General features: G+C 41.2%; 1 protein-coding gene across 1 annotated transcript in view; it reads right to left on the bottom strand.

The window, feature by feature from the left end:
* The window catches only part of CELF2 (CUGBP Elav-like family member 2), a 673,014-nt gene that overhangs the window by 477,604 nt on the left and 173,413 nt on the right, over window positions 1-21,997 (bottom strand). The window lies entirely within an intron of this gene.

The following is a 21,997-nucleotide window of genomic DNA, read 5'->3' as shown; positions in this document are numbered from 1 at the left end:
TTCACTTTTCCACATCTTATTTTGAAACCATTTCTTTTAACTGCAGAAAATAACTGCATTGTGACTCTTCTCAGTCCTGCATCCTCTCAAAGCCCAGTCACTGAGGTGGTGGGGGTGGGAAGGGGCTAGATTTAGAAACATTAATACAGTAACCTCCATTTTCAAAAGTGACTGGTGATTTGGGGGTAGGGTGACCAGATAGAAAGTGTGAAAAATCGGGATAGGATTGGGGGGTAATAGGGACCTATATAAGAAAAAGCTCCATATATCGGGACTGTCCCTATAAAATCAGGACATCTGGTCCTGCTATTTGGGGGTGCTTCAGTTCTTGGGGGCTCAACTGGAGATATCTTGAAAAGTGCCTGATTTTCAGAACGCGCTGATTGGGACCTACTCTGAAAAGCAGACCCCTTTAAAGAAGGCTGAAATTGGGTGCCCCACCCTGGGGCCACCTAAAATGAACTAGTCACTATGGAAAATTTAGTTTAACATAACACTTTCCTGTTGTTCATTTATTTCATTACATGCCCCTACACACACACACACACACACACAAAACCACCACAGAACAAAACAAACCCTCACTCATAGCATTGTGTACATTAATCAAAATAAACAGCTAGTCTATGGGGCACACAGACATAATAGATCTACTTAACACCAATTAAACCAAGCAGTGGGCAATGTAATCTCTCCTTGCCTCTACTGATCAGGCTGCTGCACTGCATACAAATTTCATCTGGCATGTTCAGTACTGACCATTCATTGCATCCCCAGTCATGAAAGTATCTCTCAACCATATAACATTGATCCAAAGAGCCAGAACCTAATGTTTATGGATTGGCAGACAACGTAAGAACCAGGAAGAAGTTAAGACCTGTATTCAACAATGTACTTAAGCATGTGCTCAAGGAAATGAGGCTTAAGCAAGTGCTTAAAGTCAAGCACATGTTTAAATGTTTTCATGAATCATGGCCTAAACCAACTGAATTTTTAAAAAATTAAGCCTGGCCGTCCCTTGTAGTACGGATAGCAGTGTTGCCAACTCTTGTGATTTTATTGTGAGTCTCGGGATAGTTGGTGTTTTTCTTAGAGCTCCAGGCTGCTGGAGTCATGTGAATATATGGGAATCTCTTCTTTCATTTACAAAAAAGAAGTTGCTAGCCGTCAGGGTTGTGGAGCAGAGCCTGAAAATGTGACTCGAGCGCACCCTAGAGGCTCAGAAACTAGAAGGCAAATAAGAAGAATCCAAATTGATTATTTAAAAAAAACCCTCATGATTCTTTGCGTGCCTGATTCATGAATTTTGAACAGTTGGGGTTGGCAACACTGAAATAGTGCAGTAGAGTCAAAGACTTCCTGTTGTTTGGTCACACGATTATTATTTTTCTTAACATCCGTCTTATGCTTCTTATATTTAACATGGAACTTGATCTCCTTCACTGATATGAGATTCACAGTTGAATATATCTTGGTTATTATTCATTTATATGCAGTTCAATCCTGTCTTGTTTCATATTCTCTGGGCTTTTTATGGGGGGGGGGATTGTTTATTGCAATGTGATGATTTTTGAATTAGGCTGAGCAATAGGGTTATGACATCAAGTATATCTTTGAATATATTTGTTTGCTTAAACATTGGTTTAGTCAGACAGCACTGAGGGTTGGTTTTAAAATACAATATTTACAACTGAAGGTATTTCTTTTCTCATAGTGGATTCTAATTGATTGTAATCTAATGGAAAACATTTGCTACTGTATTTATTGATTTAAAAAAAAAAGACAAGCATCTATTTGAAAAAGAATTATTGCATTATTAAATGGTGCCTAATCATGCATGCCGTTAGTGCCAATTGGATTTAATAGGGCTACAAGCTTAAAATGAGTCCTGTAAGTATTTCCAGAATCAAACCATAGGACCCTTAATACTTTATGCCTCTCTATACAATACTTCATGTACAATGATATGAAATTTTCCATGTGTTTTTTTTAGTTGTTACCACATCAAGATCTGTAGTATAATGAAAACTCAGTGAAAACACAATAGCTACAAATATCAATAAGAGGCAGCTTCAGTATAAAAAGAAATACTAAATAGTCTTTTTCTGGCTATTGGTTTATACTCGTCACTTGGATTTCACCGTGCTCTATGAAATCAAATGAATCTCTAACAGAATTTGCTCTAGAAAAAGTATTGTAATATGATTGCGGCACAGAACAAATTATAATGTAAAAGTAAAATCACCAGTTGTGTGTAATGTCATGCAAATAGCTGGAAGGACACCTATTGGTATTGCTGAAAAGTCAGCATTATTGAGCTTGCCTTTATGGCAATTAGCATAACATTACCCACAATGCCACCTTGGTTTTACTTTTTTTTCTTTTTTTTTAAACACACATGCTGTGTTTTGTGTTAGAGGTTCAAATTGATTGTGAGGACTTATAATCTTGATTGGGATCAGAGCGTTTCAGAACAGAGAAATAAATTAAAACAATGATAATGTAAAATAATTGAAATTATTCTCTCCATACTAGGCTCTAGAAATTTAGACCCTTCTGAACTTCAGATATAATGAAAATGTAAACGGTCACAACTACATTACATTCTTTTACAGGAAATGAAGACTGACTAAAAGCTTATACTGGTTTCACAATGCCAACACATCAGGACACTGGTCTCAAACCCTTACCAGCTAGATTTTCAGGCAGCAGCTCCGGTTATCATACCACTTCAGACTTGGGTGGGCTGACTTCCAGAGTTCTGTGATGCACTATTTGATTGGCCACATGATCCTGGCCCTGATTGGCTGGTGACCCATATATATAAACTTCCTGCTTCCCTTCTGGCCTTGTCTGAACAACAAGTCATTGCCTGCTATTTGCTGCTTGCACCTACCTGACCCTGCCTTGCTGCCTCACCCGACCCGCCAGCCACCTCGTGGTACCTTCCCCTGAGATTGGGTCTCTTGGTGATCAGACTTCGTGCGCAAACTCTGACCACTTATTGGGACTGCCCTTCAACCTGCCTGTCTCTGAGGCATTACACAACATCACAGCCAGCACAGGTTCCTATCCCAAAATTTAAGTGGCTCTCCTGTGTGGCTCTATTAAAAATAAATGAATAAATAAAGACTGGTACATTCTGAAAGTCTCATATTGACTTCAGGGAGGCTTGCATCAAGCCTTGGGCATATTCAGAACAAATGCCAGCATACCTAAGTGCTCACCTCCCAAATATTCTTTAAGTCTGGTGATGTAACAAAAACAGTTGTGTTCTTCACACACACACACACACACACACACTCTCTCTCTCTATACTGAGCAGAGAGAATCTTGAAGGATTTTTAGGTACTGCAGAAAATCCATCTGAAATTCCAACAATTATCTTAAGAAGTGATGTGTGTCAGTGCAGTGGATGTCAGTGTCAACTCATAGTCTTCAACAAAGGGATGTAGCAGTTTTATAGACTTGGAGTCTGAACTGAAATAAAACGGCATTAGTGACTGTGGGACTTGGCTATCTACACCCATAGCAATCTACTTTGAATGGCATCCCACTACATTAATCAGGGGATGTGACTCTTTAACCAATTCTAGCCTAATGATAGATGAAGAGACAGGCAGGTGACAATGCCATGCTCTTTCACTTTATCACAGGAACTACACAACTGTCATAAACAGATGAGCACAGCAACTAATGCTATCATTACCCGTTTTTATTTTGGTTCCATACAAATTGGATTTATTTTATTGCATGAAAACAAACTCTTACTCTGATATATGTTTTGGGTACAGCAAATATTACAGGGTGACAATAATTAAAGGGTACAAAGAGTGGTATTGAAAATTGCCACCAAAATGAGTGAAAGCTAAATTCAATAGTAAAAATTATATCTGAAAGCAACATATATATTTATACGGGCAAATTCTGCTATTCAGTAGCTATATTCACCATTTTTATAGCAGTGTCTATTCACATTTTGTTTTGCCTGACCTTACAAGGTACTGAGTGCCATTGTCTTCAGTGGGAGTTAAGGGTGTTCTGGGAGGTGCACTGAGTCTTGCACAATTGGCTGATTGGGGAGAGAGCAAGGACTAAAGAAAAATGATGCAACTAGTGAAAAAAGCTTTGTGTGCTTAGCTAACAATATGTTCAGTCTTGTTTTCCTGTTACTGACATTTCTTCTCCCCATTTCTACCCCTGGCACCTGGACCCTCTATCTCATCCTGTCCCATTCTAAACGGGACAACAAATGTAATGCAATGGGTGCCCAAGACAAATAATAATAGTAATAGCTGGTATATACTTTCTGAAACCACATTTTGAGATTGCATTTTAGTATTCATTAGTGCAACCCCAGACCCCTGTCGAGATCAGGGCTCCCATTGTGCCAGGCACTGAACATATACATAGTAAGAGATCTCATCCTGGCCTCAAAGAGCTTACAATCAAACAGACAAATTAAATACAGGTTGGGGGAAAATATTATGAACCCCTTTTTAAAGATGGAAAACCGAGCCACAGAGAAATAAAGCCACATGCACAAGGTCACACTGAAAGTCCATGGGCCAGAGTGCGTGAGTCCCAATCTAGTGTGCTAACCACCACACAGCCTTCCTCTCTAGTTTCTGCTTCCCATATTTGGTTTCATCTTCAGTGAATCCAGACTCAACAAAAACTCCATCTGACTTCTCCACTGCTAAGTCCATTTTGGGGAACATGCATTGCCTTGTACAGTGTAGAAACTGGAAGATGGTTTGATTACCTTTTTGTCTTTAGATAAGATTTTTTTTTTAAATCTAAGCCAGTTTTCCCAGCCCTTTAAATAGGGAGAGGATCTTATTTTACAAAGTTCAGATCTTGATCCAAATTTCCCAGCAGTTCGGGGAGAAGATGGGAAGGTCAGATCCAGGCCCATCCTCAATTTTAAGTGTCTGTGATGTCTTGAAGGTGAAAAGGGGGAAGGAGGGAGGAGGAAAGGTCTTCACAGATAAACAGAGGAGAAGCTGATTGTTATGATATACATTTGCAAACTCAGATTACGGGAATTTATCAAAGCTGGTTGGGTAAATCTCCTAGAGGGGTTTGAAAATCCTAACATCAGATACATTATTTTAAAAAAAATGGTTTTTAGGGATTTTTTCCCCTTTCCAACTCATCTTTAAACAATAAGAAGCTTTCACTACATGATACAATCCAGAAAGAGAATTGTGGAGGAAGAATACAAAAAAGACTGCTGATTTGATCTGGACAAAGATTTTTTTAGATTTAAAAGGCACAGCTGATAGGATTAATACTTTGCTCTGGCTATCCATGCTAAGACAATTAAAATAGGAAATAGTAAAAGGGAGTAAGATGGGAGGCTTATGGAATTAACTCTCAAGCTTGATTGTAAAACATGTAAAAAAAATCACCTCTGCCATATGTTTCCATTCATATGTCATTTGACTAGAAGGTCAGACAAGGACATGTATAAGAGCAAGTTAAATGATTTATATAAAGCATCACAACACAGTACAGGTGAAAATGACATTTTTAGGTACTACAAGCTGCTGTGAGAGTAATAGGATGAAATTAAACAAAAGCAAATTTTGCTGACTGTTATGCGAGAGCTATTGGAGTGTAGAATAGCTTCACCAGTGAAGTGGTGGGAGCTCAGTAACTTTGCCCATTTATAATTAGGACTGAATATTTCAATGAAGAATATTCCTCAGGGAGTAATCTGTGATATTTAAGACATCTTTTGTTTATATACAAGACTTTTGGAAGGTCAACAACATAAAGCAGTTCTGGGAAAGGAACTAAGATAAAATTGGCTGAAAACAAATGTGTTAGGTCCCAATTCAGCCAAACACCTATGCACGAGGATTTGACAATGAGAGAGAGGAACGCTGGCTCAGTGCTTCTGGAGCCAGCTGAAAACCTGAGTTCAGGTCCCTACTCTGCCACAGGCTTCCTGGTGACCTCAGGCAAGTCATTTGGTTTCTCTCTACTTCAGTTCCCCACCTCTAAAACGGGGATAATAGCGCTGCCCTACCTTGCAATGATGTTGTGAGCTACATTAAAAAATTCAGAGATACTCATGTACTATGGTATAGATAGAATAATGAATTAAGTGGGTTTGATTAAGATGATCAACAATGAGTTAGCTTTGTGAAACTTATTTTATTTATCTTTCTATAGCAGGGGTTGGCAACCTTTAAGAAGTGGTGTGCCGAGTCTTCATTTATTCACTCTAATTGAAGGTTTTGCGTGCCAGCAATACATTTTAACATTTTTAGAAGGTCTCTTTCTACAAGTCTATAATATATAACTAAACTATTGTTGCATGTAAAGTAAATAAGGTTTTTAAAATGTTTAAGAAGCTTTAAAATTAAATTAAAATGAAGAGCCCCCCGGACCAGTGGCCAGGCCCTGGGCAGTGTGAGTGCCACTGAAAATCAGCTCGCGTGCCGCCTTTGGCACATGTGCCATAGGTTGCCTACCCCTGTTCTAAACTATGAAAGTTACCAAAGTCTATTGATGCCAGTGGCTTTTGGATCTGTCCCTATTAACTGATCTGGACGTGTTTTAACATGATGAAGGCTGAGTTACCTGCTGCAGTTATATTTTGTTGCATTAATTGATTGACAATGTCTGTAAAAAAAAAAAAAAGTGAGTTTTCTGAAAAAGCGGGATGGATACTGGCCTGCAGGTTGCTGACCAGTCCCCACAGCCCAGGAAGGTGTGACACCATACCCAGAGTCTGCATCAGGCCCCTTTTTCTCAGGGCTTCAGATTTCATTTCTTCAACATGCCATCTTTTGTCTCTTCCTCCTATCTGCAGGTCTGTCTCCAAGCCATCTGCCTGGGAGACACCCTGCTTCAGGACCTGCCACAGCCACCAACCTGTTTCCTGTACCTCTTCACCACAACTGAGCCACTTGATGGCTTTTATCATCACCTGATCCCTAATGGATCAGTCTCTACCTGTGAGCTAGCTGATCCATCGCAAGTGATACTGGGCCCAATTGCTCTTATAGGGCCAGCCACATGTGACATATTTGTGTAAAGTTTACTTAATCAATAAGGCCACACAGCATATGAAGCATATTACATGTGCTTAACTTTTTGAGTAGTCCTAGTGAAGTCAATGGAACTACTCAGAGTGCCTAAAAAGTTAAGCAAGTGCATAAGTCTCTGCAAGAATGGGACCAGAAATATGATCTCTGTTTCTTATGAGTTCACACGCTTTTGGAATTGCTCTATCAGAGTGAGAATCTTCTGTCCGTAACACCATAATCATTTCCATTTCAAGCACTTATATATTAAGATATCACAAGAAGGATGAAGACTTCAGATAGTCAACACAAAACAGGAAATTATAGATTCAACATTCTGGTTTCATGGGAATTAAAGACTGAAGAAAAGGCAAAACAGATTTTTAAAAAGCCATTATCAGATTTGCACTTTTTCTGCTTGAAAACCTTTTAATTTCAGCTTTTTAAAGGAGTATGACATTTACAAATATGATCAAAAAAGAAGCAGAAGATGTTGAACTTACAAGACGTATAAAAATGCATGGAAAATGAGTATCTTTTAAGAGACTACATTTTATTATTTACCTGAGGGGGGGGGAGGAGAAGAACTCCTCTTATTTACATGACAAAAAGGAGGAGAAAAATGTACAGAGATACACCAATGTGCTAGTTTTCTTTAGAGACACCCATTTTATTAAAGACCATAAAGAAATATCAGATTACCTTCTAACCGGAGGAAATTGTTTTGGCCTTATAGATTCATATCCCTGACAGATGTCAGGTCACCGAGGCCATGTCTACACTTACCAGGGATCAATGCTGCTGCGATCGATGCAGCAGGGGTTGATTTAGCGGGTGCAGTGAAGACCCACTAAATCGACTGCAGAGCGCTCTCCGGTCGACGCCGGCACTCCACTGGAATGAGAAGAGTAAGGTAAGTCAACAGGAGAGCGTCTCCCATCCACGCAGCGTGGTGTAGACACCGCAGTAAATCAACCTAAGCAAAGTCGACTCAGGTACGTTATTCACGTAACTGGATAGCATAACTTAGGTCGACTTACCCCAGTAATGTAGACAAGGCCTGAGTTAACTCAATGAGTCTAATCCAGTCAATCTACTATACCTGAGATACTCACGTACTATGGTATAGATAGAATAATGAATTAAGTGGGTTTGATTAGGATGATCAACAATGAGTTAGCTTTGTGAAACTTATTTTATTTATCTTTCTGTAGTAACAAAAGTGGAAAGATATTTACCAACATTTGTTAGACATGCTGCAGAGCCCACCCATTGGCTCAGGCTTTTGGACAGGTTCTGAGTTACTTGAGTGAACAGAATTTCATGGCAAGGAGGATACGGTATTTTCTAAACTATGACACTGCTCAAGGGGCTGTGGTATATGAGAATCATGGTGGAGTTCAACTGCTTCCAATTCATGAGAGGTTTCAGAGTAGCAGCCGTGTTAGTCTGTATCCGCAAAAAGAACAGGAGTACTTGTGGCACCTTAGAGACTAACAAATTTATTAGAGCATAAGCTTTCGTGGACTACAGCCCACTTCTTCGGATGCATATAGAATGGAACATATATTGAGGAGATATATATACACACATACATATACACATTCATGCTCTCTGTATGTGTGTATATATATCTCCTCAATATATGTTCCATTGTATATGCATCCGAAGAAGTGGGCTGTAGTCCACGAAAGCTTATGCTCTGATAAATTTGTTAGTCTCTAAGGTGCCACAAGTACTCCTGTTCTTTTTGCAATTCATGAGAGTTCACACTAGGATGTTGCAACAAGCTTAAAAGCTGCCTTGGGGACTGCTGCAAAACTGAAATGCCCTCCCTCAAAAAATACAGCAATAGATGTAATCGGAGCACAGTCACAAAGGGGTTACTTATTCACTGCAGAATAGTTGTCTGCAGTGTTTGGATTCAGGGGCATGACCAGGGAAGATGTACCACTCAGTCCAGCTCTTTGGATCCACGCCAATAATCTACTTTTGCTAACAGCAACTTAGAGGGAGAAGAGGAAATCCTACGTAATATGCAAAATGTGTATTAAAAAGAGAGCTAGCCCAGGGCATGATTTCTGCTTTTCTCTAAAAATAATGTTGACAAAAATGAAAATATTTTGGTCAAAATTTTTATTCTATATTTTTCAAGGTTTTGGATGAACTTTCCCATTTTCATTTTTTCCAACAAAAACTCTTAATTTCTTGATGAAAATAACGTGGTCTATGAATGTGTCCATTTCATTACAAAGAAATCCAACAAATCATTTTAAGCAAACAATCTTTAACCAGCTCAAATTAAAAGCCATTGGTCCATATTCTAAAAGGGATGTCACACATCCGTTGGTGACTTCAGTACCAAATCTCTAGCAGCACCAATGCTCCTTATGTCTGTATTTATAATGTAAGAAGTAGGAATCAGTATAGCAGGCCTCAGGTCACATGGAAGTAGATTTCTATTTTGGAGAAATGTTGCATTATTCTGTTCTTCATTTATGTTTACAGAATGTCTCCTCTGTTAGTGAAAAATGGTATGGCAGATGCGATCAATAGGCCTGGGTTTTGATTGCCAGGTTTAAACTCAAAGGGGCAAGGCAATCTTGCAAGAGAGACCTCAGCTATAGATGATTAGCTCCCAATAAAACCTGAGTTTTGCCCCTATCACCTTTTGATGCCATACATTTCTCTACATAGGCTGTCTCCTGAGTATCAGATTCCCTCTGACAATTAATTTCCTGGCCGGTCACCTGCCGGATATGGTCCTTTTGCGAAGGCGGTTTTGTGTGAGCTTTATAGGAGATGAGAACACTGAGCCTGATTTTGACAAATCTTGGTTCCTCTTACTTACATGATGCCCAGACAATTTGGTAAACTGCACCTTAGAAACACATACAATAAAGAAGAAAGGAAAATCAGGAGCTGGGTAGGGTAGGCGGGTCTCATTCTCCGTCAGTTCAATGTGCAAAGCAATTCTGTCCTTAATAACAGAGCTCTTGATAATGTTCAGATGAATAGATTGTTTGCAGATAAAATGGACGATTGCAAAGTTTACAGTGAGACATGAGCAGGTTTTTCTTTTTTGAAAGTATCTTAGAAAAATATTGAATATATTTCTAATCGTGTCCAGACAAAAGAAAACACAATTTAAAATAACACAAGCCCAATGCTAGGGGAGAGGGATAGCTCAGTGGTTTGAGCATTAGCCTACTAAACCCAGTGTTATGAGTTCAATTCTTGAGGGGGCCACTTAGGAATCTGGGGCAAAATCAGTTGACATCCAGGTTATGGTGTTTTGCTATCCTGATTCAAATGTAATGACATGGTTTAGTGTAATTTGGTGTACTTAATGCAGTGCGATAGAAATGAAAGGACAGAAGAATTTTTTAAAAAAGAGTAACGACTCTCAGAAATCAGGTATTACTCTGCAGGCATGATTTATAGCACGGTTGACCCAGGCACAAGGAAAATATAACATTCAATCAAATGCAGTTATGCAAGTGGAATTCTATGGAAACTCTCCATATAGCATGTAAAATCTACAGGCAAAGATGTTTTAAGCACTTTTTGAAACCATGAGAGGTTGATATGAGTACTCCCTAAATCCATGTCACTTCAAAAACAGAGGACTAAAAGGAGAATGAATGGTATGTGAAACATTAAAAAGAAAAGGAGTACTTGTGGCACCTTAGAGACTAACAAATTTATTAGAGCATAAGCTTTCGTGGACTACAGCCCACTTTTTCGGATGCATATATATGCATGGTTAATGACAGGTTTCAAAGTAGCAGCCGTGTTAGTCTGTATCCGCAAAAAGAACAGGAGTACTTGTGGCACCTTAGAGACTAACAAATTTATTAGAGCATAAGCATCTGAAGAAGTGGGCTGTAGTTCTTTTTGCGGATACAGATTAACACGGCTGCTACTCTGAAACCTGTCATTAAAAAGAAAGTAGTCATTACATTCAAGTGCCTTTAAACATCTAAGGCTACATTCTGGGACTCTTACCCATGGCAAGTAGCACTTGATTCTGCAATAGTCAATGGGGCTACTTGAGGAATCATAGACATAGATTTTAAAGTCAGACGGGACCATCGTGATCATCTACTCTGACCTCCTACAAATTGCAGGCCACAGAACCTCTCCCATCCACTCCTGTAATAGACCCCTAACCTCTGGCTGAGTTACTGAAGTCCTCAAATCATGATTTAAAGGCTTCAAGTTACAGAGAATTCACCATTTACACTAGTTTAAACCTGCAAGTGACCTGTGCCCCATGTTGCAGAGGAAGGTGAACCCCTCCCACCAGGGACTCTGCCAATCTGACCTGGGGGAAAATTCCTTCCCTACCTCAAATATGGTGATCAGTCAGACCCTGAGCATGTGGGCAAGACCCACCAGCCAGATGCCTGGTAAAGAATTTTCTGTAATAATGCAGAGTTCTCCCCATGTAGTGTCCCATCACCAGCCACTGGAGATATTTACTGCTAGCAGTCGCAGATCTGCCATTGTAGGCCGTCTCACCATCCCATTCCCTCCATAAACTTACCAAGATTAGTCTTGAAGCCAGTTAGGTTTTTTGCCATAGTGTAAGGGTATCAGAATCTGGTCCTTAAAGATTCCTTTGTCCCAATGCAAACAATAACTTGCTAATTTAGGACCAGATTCTGTCAGATTTAGTCACATTTTAAAGGTATTACTCATCACGAGAAAGGGGAACAGAATCCAGCTCATGGTATCCTTGACTCAAGGAAACTCAAAGCATTTTAGGAAGGAAGGACATAATGACCCAGGAGGCCCCTTCTAGTCCTAAGTCTATTCCCCTTCCTGTATTGCAGGCAACCCAACCATCTAAACCTTTTCATAAATGTATCAACTGCCATCTTAAAACTAGTGGGGTTGTTTGCACCCTATTCCTACTTCTATTTGGAGGCTTCTCCAGAGCTTCTCTCCTTTTGATGGCTGGAAGCCTTCTTCTAGTTTCCAAACTAAATTTATTCATGGGCAGCCTAGACTCATTTGTTCTTGCTTTACAAACATTCATTAGAACTGCAAGTATTATCCCCAGAGCGGGGGCATGATAACAGAAATGCGGAAGTCCACATTTCAAAGAATTACATACACGTGCAGTGGAGCTCAGAGGTGCATGCTCTCTGGCACACGTAGCCTGGGATCTATCTCCTAAAGCCGGTCTGGAGAAAAACTGTTAAATAACATTTCTGCTCTTTTCAACAATGTAAGCTTAGGTGGGCTCAAAAGTAAGCTATAAATGGTCGTTTCCAAAGTCGCGTTGCACACACATACTTGCCTGCATGTGTAGCTCTAAATGTGGACGTGTGGCTTGCGTGTGCCATTAAGCTAGATTGACCCTTCCCCAGGCAATGGCAGTTCAGAGTGGCATCACATCAACTGCCTGTGCACTAGTGCAAGGAGTGCCAGGGGATGGGCTACTTCAAAAAATGAGTGGAGGAAATTAGGTGATTATTGATCCTGTAGAACAATGACATGCTCAAGAACTAGAAGATGGTTGCAAGCTTTAGAATGTGCAGGAGATAAAATGGCTGGATGGGCAAATCATTCTCTTCCTGAATTCCTGTCCTTGGATTACACATTTCTCAGCTAGGCAATAGTTTGATGTGGCCACAGGGTTAATTAAAATATGGCCAAATATACTTTTTGATCATTTTGACAGATTTGTGATGCTCCTGATCAGGAGTGGTTGAAAAGAGAACATCCATCACACCAGGTAATCACAGGCACCTCACCCTAAAAGTCCCAGTTGTTCTGTCCTCTGCATGTGAGTTGCTATACTGCCTGGGCCATGGATGCCTATCGAGAGGCTGGGCTGGAACCCTTCAAACAACTCCTGCCTGCCAGCATTCTGACCCTGGTAAGTAAGGACTGGAAACTTGTGGCTAAATTAGAGGAGCAGATTGAAAAGTATTTTATCATCCTGGCAACATCAGATGGGAGGAAAATTGGATCCAGGACAAAGTTTTGCACAGACTTGGGACCCTGCTCTCCATAGCAGTGGCATTAGGACACTCCTTATGAGGAGAAATATACATGACAAGCCATTGGTGCCTGAGGCATACTCGTTATACTAAGCAACAGAGCCTGCTGTTTGCATCCATTTTAAAGCCTGCATCGTCTCTCTTATTTCAAAACGTTTCCTAACTTTCCTGTGCACCGATGCTAATGAGGGAGCCCGCATCAATCAGCTAGTGCAGCAATGGCAGAGATGGGCTCTCCTTCCACTGTCGCTAACCCCAGGGCAGCAACAGATTGTTAATAACTTGTGTCCAGACCCTACCCCAGGGACAATATGCAAAATAAAAATATTATGGAGCAGAACCATGAAATCAAACTGTGCCTCTGTTTCATAAAGGGGTTCGGGGAGAAGGGGCTCAGGACTAGGTCACTAGGAGATGGGGGAGAAGGGCAGGTACAGGACATGTATGTTTCTATGCTAGAACAGATGGTGCTGCAAGGTCTGGTATGAGTGCATGGTACCAAATGAAAACAGGCATTTATCACCTTTGAGTAAACCAAGCTGCTATTCCCCTCAAGGGCAGTCACTTATGCTGGACAGCCAAGATTCTAAATTGCCTGCAGCTGCCTCATTCACCCGGTGGGGCTGGCAGATTGGACACATGCTATTCAGAGGTGCAGCTTTCTCCGTTGAGCCAATTTTGAAAGCTTGGGTGCCAATAAGGCTGGCTGCTTGGCACTACATGGAAAACACCTCTTGCGGTCACCTAAGTATAAAAATATAGATATTATTAATCTATACAGCATGGCTCCATGCATATAAAACTACCACTACAAAGCAGGACAGGCTGCAGCTCTATGGTTAAATGTTGTCAAAACTGTTGGCAGAAGCAGTGGTCTAAATAGCTTGGGAGGGGATTAGGTCCTGAAAGGAAGCCCAATTTGTTGAATGGAGAGGAGATGCCATATTGAGGTATGTACCCGCAAAAAGAACAGGAGTACTTGTGGCACCTTAGAGACTAACAAATTTATTTGAGCATAAGCTTTCGTGGGCTACAGCCCACTTCTTCAGATGCATAGAATGGAACATATCGTGAGGAGAGAGATATATATACATACAGAGAACGTGAAAAGGTGGGAGTTGCCCTACCAACTCTAAGAGGCTAATTTATTAAGATGAGCTATTAACAGCAGGGGGAAAAAAACTTTTGTATTGATAATCAAGATGGCCCATTTCAGACAGTTTGACAAGAAGGTGTGAGCATACTGAACATGGGGAAATAGAGTCAATGTGTTTAATGGCTCAGCCATTCCCAGTCTCTATTTAAGCCTAAGTTGATGGTATCTAGTTTGCATATTAGTTCAAGTTCAGCAGTTTCTCGTTGGAGTCTGTTTTTGAAGCTTTTCTGTTGCAAAATTGCCACCTTTTTAAGTCTGTTACTGAGTGACCAGAGAGGCTGAAGTGTTCTCCTACTGGTTTTTGAATGTTATGATTCCTGATGTCAGATTTGTGTCCATTTATTCTTTTGCGTAGAGACTGTCCGGTTTGGCCAATGTACATGGCAGAGGGGCATTGCTGGCACATGATGGTATATATCACATTGGTAGATGTGCAGGTGAATGAGCCCCTGATACAGAGGCTGGCAAACAAGCAATTTATGCACCAGTTTGCCTCTACAACTGCCTCTTTTGAACTGTAGTGACATGGCCCAGTAGTCAATAGAGAGTGATAGGAGACCATCTACACCAGTGACTTCCATCTGACTGAACCATAGCTAACTTGTGCACAAATAAGACAGCCTCACGCAATTTAGAAAATAAGCTGTGGGTGCCTGTCCTTGAGGGAGGCCACCTCCATAACTCAGCCCATTTTCAAGCGCCTGTCCTTTAGAGTGAAAACATCTTACATGCACCCAGGGCCGGCGCAACCCATTAGGCGATCTAGGCGGTCGCCTAGGGTGCTAACATTTGGGGGGCGGCGACCGCGGCGGCCGGATCTTCGGCTGCCCCAGTCGTCGGCGGTATTTCGGGGGCGGGACCTTCCGCTGCCTCTGTCAGGGGCAGCATTTCGGGGGCAGGAACTTCCGCCGTCTAGGGCGGCAAAAAAGCTGGCGGCGCTCCTGCATGCACCCAGACATCTTTCTGAAACGTCCATGCATGAGAATCTGCTATTTGTGTCCTACATATTCCTGGGAGAATTTTGCACCAGTGTGCAAGGCAGAATTTTGCAGAAATTAACGTTGTGTGTGCAGAATTTCCTTTTCCCCACAGAAATGGGCTACAGAGCTGCTGGCTGCTACTAGAGGCTCGTTTTATGGAAGGGCAATTGAGGAACTGAGAGACTAAACGAGTGCCCCACAGAGTCTGTGGAAGAGCTAGAAACTGAACCCATATCTTACAAATGCCAAACTTTAACTACAAGACCGTCCTTGGTGGACCTGTGACCATTTGAAAATTTTTTGTCCTAAAGGATTTAACCACAGTCACCCACAGCAACTGCAAGCCTGGAATATAATCCGTAATCCTGACATACAGATATTAGCTGACACCTGAGAGCTATAAAATCTGATAACCTGTGATAACGTCTACAATATGTTAAATTAATTCAACGATTAGACCCATTTTGGCAAACAAAAGGAAACATTTCCTTTTTCCAATGTAAAGTAAGTTTCTTTTTTAAACCCCCTCCCCCTTTTTTCTTTAAAACTAATGCTGGTGTGCAGGGAAATATGTTTCAAATCTATAAAACGTCTATAGTGCACAGACATGAATGACTCTTGATATTTGATTGTTTTATTACTTCCATCTGAGCTAACCTCCATTACCTGGATTTTACAAATTTAAGAACTTGCCAGCCTGCTTGCCAGTTAAATAAAGGGCACAGCTAAGGTCTCCGAACATCTGGTCCAAATACTTAATCATCTTGTTGCATGAAAGCTGGTATTTTTATCTTGTACCCTGATTGGATCTGCATAATTTTTTTTTCACAAATTGGTATTTAAACCTCAAAACCTTTAGCTAACTACATCTGTCATTGATATTTTATTGTTTAATTTCTTTTTATAGAGCCAAATTACATCTCTCCCACATACAGCCTGCACTTTACATGTCTAATTTGTCGACATGTTCTATAATGATAATTTCATTGATTTAGAAAGTGACATTATGAGCAACATATGTTCAGTTTAGCAGTAGACCTTGTTATGGCAATAACTTCTCCCCCACCCCCCAAGAATTCAAATATAAACCACATTAGGAGGCAGCTGAATCATTTAACTGCTTCGGTTCTTGTAAATATAGAAACCAACTAGCTGTTTAGCTTTACAGTTTGGCTGAGTAAATCTCATGCAGGTAGCAAAATACTTATACTGACAGTGGTGGGCAACCTGACGGACCGTGTGTGGCCCGCGCGCTGCAGGTTGCCCACCATACTACAGTACATTGTCTCTATACATGTTATATGTTAAGTCTCTTTAGAAGAGACACATTGGATGGTGCTGACTCTAAATGGAGAAGATACCAGTCATTAACTATAAAACAGGCTATAGTAGAGGAGTATCAATTCATGGACAGTAATAAGAAGATGCCCTATTACTTTGTCCCAGTTATCCTTAATACACTCATCTGTTCTCATATAACTCATGAAGCAGCTGAGTAATAAAAATTAATTATTTCTACAGTCCCCAAAGTTAGCTGGATGCTTTACAGGCCGTACAGTCCTCAAAGTGTTGACCAACTCATTTTAATTTTGACTCAGTGAATGGGCGTTTCATGGTCTTAGGGTTAAGGCTCAGAGTGGGACTCAGGAAATCTGGGTTCAGTTCCTGTACAGGTCATTCTTTTACAAACCGACCAGGTAGCTGAAAACATGAAAATATATAGTGCAGCTAACCGAATAATGTAGACAACTTCTGTGCTACATGCAATGGTAAGTGCTGTGAGAAGCAGAAAGTCACTGGTTTTCAATTGACATTGAATAGGGAATAATTTGCTGTCAATATCCAATGGGAACCACTAGTGTAGTGGTCTGAGCAGAGGAATGGGAGTCAGGTGGAAACTCACCAGATATTTACTATATCTCTGGTTTGAGCACAGATATTCGGTCTCACTGACTCTATTTCCCCTCCCCCCCCATCTGTTCTAATGGCCTGAACCCAGGCCCACAAGCCAAGAAGTCCATTCTTATCCTGACTGTGACAGCGAGACTGGGGTCTTGGGTAAAGTCAGCTGATTTCTGATTTTATTTCTCCATCCAAATGGAGATAATAAAAACTCTCTCTCTTCCAGGGATTTTGTGAGGATGAGTGTTTTCAAGGTGGAAAAACTAGGTGTATATTACATTAGTGAAAACCTTGGGTGAATGAATTTGCCTTTGAATGGGTTCTTAAGTGGACTTGATTGTATTCTGCTTTGAGTCACATCATAAATATGGCCCAAGAGCTTTAAAAATTCTTTGTATCTTGCATTCACATGTATTAGTATCACATACACAATGAATGTTTCTCAAGCTCGGCTTCTTGAAAATTTAAAAGTTGTTACCAATGCCTTTTCAAAAGTACCAATTTTTTCCACCTAAAGGTTTTTCCTCTTTTTTGCTTTTCTTTGAAAAATAATTGATTAGAAGGTACATTGGGAATGGAGAAAGATCTTTTTCCCCTTGAGACCTGAAATTCAGCTGTGATTAATCTAAAAAGATTACAGATTCTTAAAAAAAAAAATTAAAATGTTGTAACCAAAACAAAAACACCTAGTTCCTGCCACTCCTCCTTTGAAAAAAAAGGAAGCTTTCGGACCAGAATGAACGTGAAAATAAATCCTCTGACAAAGAGAAAAGCCACTTTCAGTATGTTCACATTAGGAAAAAGTGTGTGTTTTTATTATGGGTTAGCTAAACATGTGGTAACTTACTTGTACTTAACATGTAGTATTTAATCAATGTAAGCAGTCATGGGATAAGAGGGAAGATCCTCTCATGGATCAGTAATTGGTTAAAAGACAGGAAACAACAGGTAGGAATAACTGGTCAGTTTTCAGACTGGAGAGAAGTAACTAGTAGTGATCTACAGGAATCTGTACTTGGACCAGTGCTGTTCAACATATTCATAAGTGAGCTGGGAAAAAAGGCTAAACAATGAGTGGCAAAATTTGCAGATGACACAACATCACTCAAGATAGTCTAAAGCAGACTGCGAAGATTTACAAAGGGATCTCACAAAACTGGGTGACGGGGCAACAAAATGGCAGATGAAATCCAATGTGGATAATGCAAAGTAATGCACATTGGAAAACATAATCCCAACTATACATATAAAATGACCGGATCTCAATTACCTGTTACCACTCAAGAACGAGATCTTGGAGTCATTGTAGATTGTTCTCTGAAAATATCTGCTCAATGTACAGGGACAGTTAAAAAAAGTGAGCAGAATGTTTGGAACCATTGGGAAAGGGATAGATAATAAGACAGCAAATATCATAATGCCAATATATAAATCCATGGTATACCCACACCTTGAATACTGTGTGCAGTTCTGGTTGTTCCATCTCAAAAAAGATATATTAGAACAGGAAAAAGTATAGGGAAGGTCAACAAAAATGATTAGGGGTATGGAACACTTTCCATATGAGAAGAGATTAAATGTTTGAGACTTTTCAGCTTGGAAAAGAGGCAATAGGTTCAAACTACAGCATAGCAGATTTAGGCTATGTCTACATGACAGCGGAACAGCTCTACTGCTGCAGCTATGCCCTGTAAGGTTTCCCGTGTAGCCGCTCTAGGCCGGCGGGAGAGAGCTCTCCAGTGAGCGCAATTAAATCACCACCAATGAGCGGCGTTAGCTATGTTAGTAGGAGAGCACCTCCCACCGACATAGCTCTGTCCACACCGGCACTTTTGTTGGTGAAATGTATGTCGGTCAGGGGTGTGTTTTACTGACAAAAGTGCTAGTGTAGACATAGTTTTAGATTAAACCACAGGAAAAACTTCCTAACTGTAAGAACAGTAGGACAATGGAACAGACTGCTGAGGGAGGTTGTGGAAGCTCCTCTGTTGGAGGATTTCAAAAGGAGGCTGGACAGCCATATGTCTTAGACGGTTTAAACACAACAAATCCTGCATCTTGGCAGGCGGTTACTTGCAGTCCCTTCGAACCCTATGATTCTATGATTCACACAACACAAGAACCCGGGGTCATCCAATGAAATTAATTAGCAGCAGGTTTAAAACAAACAAAAGGAAGTACGTCTTCACATAATGCACCGTCAACCTGTGGAACTCATTGCCAAGCTTTCATTGTGAAGACCAAAACTATAACTGGGTTCAAAAAAGAACTAGATAAGTCCATGGAGGACAGGTCCATCAATGGCTATCAGCCAAGGTGGTCAGGAACGCAACCCCATGCTCGGGTATCCCTAGCCTCTGACTGCCAGATGCTGAGCGTGGACAACAGGAGATGGATCACTCGATAATTGTCCTCTTCTGTTTATTCCTTCTGAAGCACCTGGCATTGGCCATTATGTACTGGGCTAGATGGATCATTGGTCCGACCCAATATGACTGTTCTCATGTTCTAACTAACACAAGAAAAAATCCAAGTGAAGACAAGACCGTTGATAGTCTTCACACAGGTTAGCAGGCCGAGTTGCATATGTTGTCCTTTAATAAGCACAAAGCTATGACTTTTAATAAGTCCTGGTGTACTCTTAAAAAGTGTTACCAGTATAACTGTGTTGGTAAAGAGTGTGACTTTTTTATCAATTTAATTTAAAAATGGTGGTGCCAAAACAACTCTAGTGTAGATGCAGTTATATCCATGCATGGCGCTCTAGGGTAAGTCTACACTTAAAACACTACAGCACCCATGTGGAACTTCAGTTTAGACATTCCCTACACTGATGGCAGAGGTTCTCCCATCAGCATAGGTAATTCACCTCCCTGAGAAGCAATAGCGAGGTTGACTGAAGAATTCTTCCATTGCTAGCACTGTCGACACAGGGACTTAAATCAGCTTAACAGTACTGCTCAGGAGTGTGGACTTTTCATACCTCTGACCAACGAAGTTAAACCAACCTAATTTTCTAGTGTAGACCAGGCCACCTATAACTTATTTCAGTTTGCCACTTCTGCACCAGTATAACTGCATCTTCACTAGGTAGCTGCTTGGTTTTTTTTTTTTTTTTTTGCTGTTTTAACTCTTGCTGAAGTGGCAAACTTTTAAAGGTAGATAAGGCCTTTATTTGAACAGTTTGATTGGTTTCACTGATTCTTAGATGCCAAGTTCTTACAGAAGATACAGTTGATGGAAGGCAGGGTATCCTAATGAATAGTGTACCAGACTGGGACTCAGGAGACTTAGGGGCTGTTCCCAGCTTTGCCCCTGACCTGATGGGTGACTTTGGCCAAGCCACTTCCTGTTTTGTGCCTCAGTTTCCTGATATGTAAAATGGGGAAACTAATACTACCCTCCATGGTAAAGTGCTTTGAAATCTACTAAAGAAAAGCACTATAGAAGAGTCAGGTATTATTAATTAATTAATTATTATTATTTTTACATCAGTATGACACATGACAAGTCCCTCCTGCTTGTTTAAGTGAAAAGACTAGCAAGGTACACTTTAAGAGGGGGAAAGCGGGTTATTTTATTCAAGCATTGTGTGTAGAACCATGGATGGTCTGTGGTGCACTAGACTGGCATCTGAGGGAGATTGACATTTGTGTGCAGAGCCTTTCACCAGTAGGTGATTGGTTAAAAATCTGGCTTGTTACCGACAAGATACATTCTGAAAACCGGTGACCTACTCTTTATGAAATTAGTTAACCCAGTTGTTAGTCGATAGCTGCCATATCACAAAAACATCACAACTACCAATCTCAACAGAGAGGAAGAAGGCTGAATGGACCATGTAAACTGAACTACCTTTCACCCCTAGAAATGCCCCATCCAGTTCAGGATGAGTGGAGAAAGCTACAATGCTGCTGCTCATTCCTGTTCCTCTTCAGTCCATCTGATCCCTTTCCTGTGCCCGGAGTTCATATAAAACACACAACTATGTATAGATACAAAAATCTGGACCTTAAAGACATATTATAAAAGCTTTTTAATCACATGAGATAATGTTTCCAGACTGTACCCATCCAGATCACTTAAATAATTTACCTTTGGCAGACTAATTTTGGGTAAATTTCCTGTCACAGCCTACATGGATAATTTTGAATCCCATATAGACTATGGGTAAAATTTTCAAAAAAGCCGAAGTGACTATGGATATGTCTATACTACAAGCTATGGGTTGTGAGTCCCCTGCTCAGGGACACATATTTACACTAGCTCTTGTAGAGCTAGTATGTGCCTAAATGCCAGTGTAGCTGCCCCAGCTCAGGGAGCAGCAGTGGAGGCAAGGCTGAGCCGTGTCAAATACAAACCTGCCTGAAGGGCCGGCTCCGGCAAAGAACGGCAAAGCAAGCAAAAAAAAACCCTGTGACGCGGCTGGAGCGCGGGTGCAGGGGGACCGGCTGGGGGTGGGGGAGGGAGGGGGAGGGGGAGGGGGAGGGAGCGGGCGGGAGAGAGAGAGAAGGAGGCAGCCAGGGCTACAGCAGGGGCGCTGCCACGCGGCCCCTCCCGCTGCGCCGCCTCCTGCCGCCTGCCGCGAGGGCTCCGCTCCGGTCGGCGGGGAGGGAAGGAAGAGGACTGCCCTGCAGGGCACTCTGGTTCTCTGTGCCACTGCCCCCTACAGGGTGGCCGGAGCGGAACAAGAACAAAACAAAACAAAAAAGCGGCCGTGCCGCCCTAGGATTGGGCAGAATGCCGCCTCGAACAGTCTGCCGCCCCAAGTACCAGTTTGCTCAGCTGGTGCCTGGAGCCGGCCCTGCCTGCTTGAAACCAGTGGGTACCTCCGCTGCTGCTACTGTGGCTACACTGCTATTTACACGGGGTGCTGGCTTAGTAAGAGCTGGGGCGAGTACGTAC

Source organism: Trachemys scripta, chromosome 1 (assembly GCF_013100865.1).
Source record: "Trachemys scripta elegans isolate TJP31775 chromosome 1, CAS_Tse_1.0, whole genome shotgun sequence".
Classification (NCBI taxonomy): Eukaryota; Metazoa; Chordata; order Testudines; family Emydidae; genus Trachemys; species Trachemys scripta.
The sequence above is the reverse complement of the archived record's forward strand: the minus strand, read 5'-3'. Positions and strand labels throughout refer to the sequence as shown.